Here is a 6,215-nt window from a genome sequence, read left to right on the forward strand (position 1 = left end):
ATATAAGAGACGGGGACGGTCCAGCAGGAGGATATAAGAGAAGGGGACGGTTCCAGCAGGAGGATATAAGAGAAGGGGATGGTCCATCAGGAGGATATAAGAGAAGGGGACGGTCCAGCAGGAGGATATAAGAGAAGGGGACGGTCCACAGGAGGATATAAGAGAAGGGGACGGTCCAGCAGGAGGATATAAGAGAAGGGGACGGTCCAGCAGGAGGATATAAGAGAAGGGGACGGTCCAGCAGGAGGATATAAGAGAAGGGGACGGTCCATCAGGAGGATATAAGAGAAGGGGACGGTCCAGCAGGAGGATATAAGAGAAGGGGACGGTCCAGCAGGAGGATATAAGAGAAGGGGGACGGTCCAGCAGGAGGATATAAGAGCAGGGGACGGTCCAGCAGGAGGATATAAGAGAAGGGGACGGTCCAGCAGGAGGATATAAGAGAAGGGGACGATCCAGCAGGAGGATATCAGAGAAGGGGACGGTTCCAGCAGGAGGATATAAGAGAAGGGGACGGTCCAGCAGGAGGATATAAGAGAAGGGGACGGTCCATCAGGAGGATATAAGAGAAGGGGACGGTCCAGCAGGAGGATATAAGAGAAGGGGACGGTCCAGCAGGAGGATATAAGAGAAGGGGACGGTCCATCAGGAGGAGGATATAAGAGAAGGGGACGGTCCAGCAGGAGGATATAAGAGAAGGGACGGTCCAACAGGAGGATATAAGAGAAGGGGACGGTCCCAGCAGGAGGATATAAGAGAAGGGACGGTCCAGCAGGAGGATATAAGAGAGGGGACGGTCCAGCAGGAGGATATAGAGAAGGGGACGGTCCATCAGGAGGATATAGAGAAGGGGACGGTCCAGGCAGGGAGGATAAGAGAAGGGGACGGTCCAGCAGGAGGATATAAGACGGAAGGGGACGGTGGGACGGTCCAACAGGAGGATATAAGAGAAGGGGACGGTCCATCAGGAGGATATAAGAGAAGGGGACGGTCCAGCAGGAGGATATAAGAGAAGGGGACCGGTGCAGCAGGAGGATATAGAGAAGGGACGGTCCAGCAGGAGGATCTGAGAAGGGACGGTCCAGCAGGAGGATATAAGAGAAGGGGACGGTGCCAGCAGAGGATATACGGGGACGGTCCAGCAGGAGGATATAGAGAGGGGACGGCAGCAGGAGGATATAAGAGAAGGGGACGGTCCAGCAGGAGGATATAAGAGAAGGGGACGGTCCAGCAGGAGGATATAAGAGAAGGGGACGGTCCAGCAGGAGGATATAAGAGAAGGGGACGGTCCAGCAGGAGGATAAAGAGAAGGGGACGGTTCCAGCAGGAGGATATAAGAGAAGGGGACGGTCCAGCAGGAGGATATAAGAGAAGGGGACGGTCCAGCAGGAGGATATAAGAGAGGGGACGGTCCAGCAGGAGGATATAGAGAAGGGGACGGTCCATCAGGAGGATATAAGAGAAGGGGACGGTCCAGCAGGAGGATATAAGAGAAGGGGACGGTCCAGCAGGAGGATATAAGAGAAGGGGAGGTCCATCAGGAGGATATAAGAGAGGGGACGGTCCAGCAGGAGGATCTAAGAGAAGGGGACCGGTCCCAACAGGAGGAATAAGAGAAGGGCGGTTCCAGCAGGAGGATATAAGAGAAGGGGACGGTCAGCAGGAGGATATAGAGAAGGGGACGGTCCAGCAGGAGGATATAAGAGAAGGGACGGTTCCAGCAGGAGGGAATTAAGAGAAGGGGACGGTCCAGCAGGAGGATATAAGAGAAGGGGACGGTCCAGCAGGAGGATATAAGAGAAGGGACGGTCCAGCAGGCGGATATAAGAGAAGGGGGACGGTCCAGCAGGAGGCTCTAAGCAGAAGGGGACGGTGCCAGCAGGAGGATAATAAGAGAAGGGACGGTCCAGCAGGAGGATCTAAGAGAAGGGGACGGTGCCAGCAGGAGGATCTAAGAGAAGGGGACGGTCCAGCAGGAGGATCTAAGAGAAGGAGACGGGGACGGTTTCCAGCAGGAGGTCTAGAGAGAAGGGACGGTTCCAGCAGGAGGATATAAGAGAAGGGGACGGTCCAGCAGGAGGATATAAGAGAAGGGGACGGTCCAGCAGGAGGATATAAAAGAGAAGGGGACGGTCCAGCAGGAGGTATAAGAGAAGGGGACGGTCCAGCAGGAGGATATAAGAGAAGGGGACGGTTCCAGCAGGAGGATATAAGAGGGACGTCAGCAGAGATATTAAGAAGAAGGGGCGGTCCAGCAGAGTATTAAGAGAAGAAGGGACGGCCAATAGGATAAGAGAACGGGGACGGTCCAGCAGGTCAGGATATACAGAGAAGGGGACGGTTTCCAGCAGGAGGATCTAAGAGAAGGGACGGTCCTCAGGAGGATATAAGAGAAGGGGACGGTCCATCAGGAGGATATAAGAGAAGGGGCCAGCAGGAGGATATAAGAGCAATGAGGGACGGGTCCAACAGGAGGATATAAGAGAAGGGGACGGTCCAGCAGGAGGATTATAAGAGAAGGGGACGGGTCCAGCAGGAGGATCTAAGAGAAGGGGACGGTCCATCAGGAGGATATAAGAGAAGGGGACGGTCCAGCAGGAGGATATAAGAGAAGGGACGGTCCAACAGGAGGATATAAGAGAAGGGGACGGTCCAGCAGGAGGATATAAGAGAAGGGGACGGTCCAGCAGGAGGATATAAGAGAAGGGGACGGTCCAGCAGGAGGATATAAGAGAAGGGGACGGTCCAGCAGGAGGATATAAGAGAAGGGGACGGTCCAGCAGGAGGATATAAGAGAAGGGGACGGTCCAGCAGGAGGATATAAGAGAAGGGGACGGTCCAGCAGGAGGATACAAGAGAAGGGGACGATCCAGCAGGAGGATATAAGAGAAGGGGACGGTCCAGCAGGAGGATATAAGAGAAGGGGACGGTCCAGCAGGAGGATATAAGAGAAGGGGACGATCCAGCAGGAGGATATAAGAGAAGGGGACGGTCCAGCAGGAGGATATAAGAGAAGGGGACGGTCCAGCAGGAGGATATAAGCGAAGGGGACGGTCAGCAGGAGGATATAAGAGAAGGGGACGGTTGCAGCAGGAGGATATAAGAGAAGGGGACGGTCCAGCAGGAGGATCTAAGAGAAGGGGACGGTCCAGCAGGAGGATCTAAGAGAAGGGGACGGTCCAGCAGGAGGATATAAGAGAAGGGGACGGTCCAGCAGGAGGATATAAGAGAAGGGGACGGTCCAGCAGGAGGATATAAGAGAAGGGGACGGTCCAGCAGGAGGATATAAGAGAAGGGGACGGTCCAGCAGGAGGATATAAGAGAAGGGGACGATCCAGCAGGAGGATATAAGAGAAGGGGACGGTTCCAGCAGGAGGATATAAGAGAAGGGGACGGTCCAGCAGGAGGATATAAGAGAAGGGGACGGTCCATCAGGAGGATATAAGAGAAGGGGACGGCATCAGGAGGATATAAGAGAAGGGGACGGTCCAGCAGGAGGATATAAGAGAAGGGGACGGTCCAGCAGGAGGATATAAGAGAAGGGGACGGTCCATCAGGAGGATATAAGAGAAGGGGACGGTCCAGCAGGAGGATATAAGAGAAGGGGACGGTCCAACAGGAGGATATAAGAGAAGGGGACGGTCCAGCAGGAGGATATAAGAGAAGGGGACGGTCCAGCAGGAGGATATAAGAGAAGGGGACGGTCCCATCAGGAGGATATAAGAGAAGGGGACGGTCCAGCAGGAGGATATAAGAGAAGGGGACGGTTCCAACAGGAGGATATAAGGAGAAGGGGACGGTCCAGCAGGAGGATATAAGAGAAGGGGACGGTCCAGCAGGAGGATATAAGAGAAGGGGACGGTCCAGCAGGAGGATATACGAGAAGGGGACGGTCCAGCAGGAGGATATAAGAGAAGGGGACGGTCCAGCAGGAGGATATAAGAGAAGGGGACGGTCCAGCAGGAGGATATAAGAGAAGGGGACGGCTCCAGCAGGAGGATACAGAGAAGGGGACGATCCAGCAGGAGGATATAAGGGAAGGGGAAAATCCAGCAGGAGGATATATGGGGACGGTCCAGCAGGAGGATATACGGGGACGGTCCAGCAGGAGGATATACGGGACGGTTGCAGCAGGAGGATATACGGGGACGGTTGCAGCAGGAGGATATTCGGGGACGGTCCAGCAGGAGGATATACGGGGACGGTCCAGCAGGAGGATATACGGGGACGGTGCAGCAGGAGGATATACGGGGACGGTGCAGCAGGAGGATATACGGGGACGGTCTGCAGCAGGAGGATATACGGGGACGGTGCAGCAGGAGGATATACGGGGACGGTCCAGCAGGAGGATATACGGGGACGGTCCAGCAGGAGGATATACGGGACGGTCTCAGCAGGAGGATATAAGAGAAGGGGACGGTCCAGCAGGAGGATCTAAGAGAAGGGGACGGTCCAGCAGGAGGATCTAAGAGAAGGGGACGGTCCAGCAGGAGGATATAAGAGAAGGGGACGGTCCAGCAGGAGGATATAAGAGAAGGGGACGATCAGCAGGAGGATATAAGAGAAGGGGACGGTCCAGCAGGAGGATATAAGAGAAGGGGACGATCCAGCAGGAGGATATAAGAGAAGGGGACGGTCCAGCAGGAGGATATAAGAGAAGGGGACGGTCCAGCAGGAGGATATAAGAGAAGGGGACGGTCCAGCAGGAGGATATAAGAGAAGGGGACGGTCCATCAGGAGGGATATAAGAGAAGGGGACGGTCCAGCAGGAGGATATAGAGAAGGGGACGGTCCAGCAGGAGGATATAAGAGAGGGGACGGTCCATCAGGAGGATATAAGAGAAGGGGACGGTCCAGCAGGAGGATATAAGAGAAGGGGACGGTCCAGCAGGAGGATATAAGAGAAGGGGACGGTCCAGCAGGAGGATATAAGAGAAGGGGACGGTCCAGCAGGAGGATATAAGAGAAGGGACGGTCCATCAGGAGGATTATAAGCGAAGGGGTACGGCCAGCAGGAGGATATAAGAGAAGGGGACGGTCCAACAGGAGGATATAAGAGAAGGGGACGGTCCAGCAGGAGGATATAAGAGAAGGGGACGGTCCAGCAGGAGGATCTAAGAGAAGGGGACGGTCCAGCAGGAGGATATAAGAGAAGGGGCCGGTTCCCAGCAGGAGGATATAAGAGAAGGGGACGGTCCAGCAGGAGGATATAAGAGAAGGGGACGGTCCAGCAGGAGGATATAAGAGAAGGGGACGGTCCAGCAGGAGGATACAAGAGAAGGGGACGATCCAGCAGGAGGATATAAGGGAAGGGGAAAATCCAGCAGGAGGATATATGGGGACGGTCCAGCAGGAGGATATACGGGGACGGTCCAGCAGGAGGATATACGGGGACGGTGCAGCAGGAGGATATACGGGGACGGTGCAGCAGGAGGATATTCGGGGACGGTCCAGCAGGAGGATATACGGGGACGGTCCAGCAGGAGGATATACGGGGACGGTGCAGCAGGAGGATATACGGGGACGGTGCAGCAGGAGGATATACGGGGACGGTGCAGCAGGAGGATATACGGGGACGGTGCAGCAGGAGGATATACGGGGACGGTCCAGCAGGAGGATATACGGGGACGGTCCAGCAGGAGGATATACGGGGACGGTCCAGCAGGAGGATATACGGGGACGGTGCAGCTGGAGGATATACGGGACGGTCCAGCTGGAGGATATACGGGGACGGTCCAGCAGGAGGATATACGGGGACGGTGCAGCAGGAGGATATACGGGGACGGTGCAGCAGGAGGATATACGGGGACGGTCCAGCAGGAGGATATACGGGGACGGTGCAGCAGGAGGATATACTGGGACGGAGTCTAGCGGTTCTGTACTCAGTGATTGGCGGTAACTATCTGGTGTAAATAACAGCGCCCCCGCAGGAGAAGTGCAGCCACTGCATTGAAGCCACGGCGTTAATGACCTGTGCAGCACTTTCAGACAGACTTGTGTCACTGACTGGGTGCAATTCACACGAAGAATCTTTAGAAGCGATTTTTTTTCGGGCAATTATTAAGAAGTGCTGAGGTGGAAATAAGGTAAATCTGGCGATGGGAAGAACACACTGCAAATAGGGCCAGAGAACTGTTCACACAGCTGACAGAACCGCACCATGCTCTCCAGGCAGGGAGCACTCAGGAGGGGAGGACATTCAGCGCTGCGCTCAC

This window comes from Bufo gargarizans, unplaced genomic scaffold (genome assembly GCF_014858855.1).
Source record: "Bufo gargarizans isolate SCDJY-AF-19 unplaced genomic scaffold, ASM1485885v1 original_scaffold_1106_pilon, whole genome shotgun sequence".
Taxonomy (NCBI): domain Eukaryota; kingdom Metazoa; phylum Chordata; class Amphibia; order Anura; family Bufonidae; genus Bufo; species Bufo gargarizans.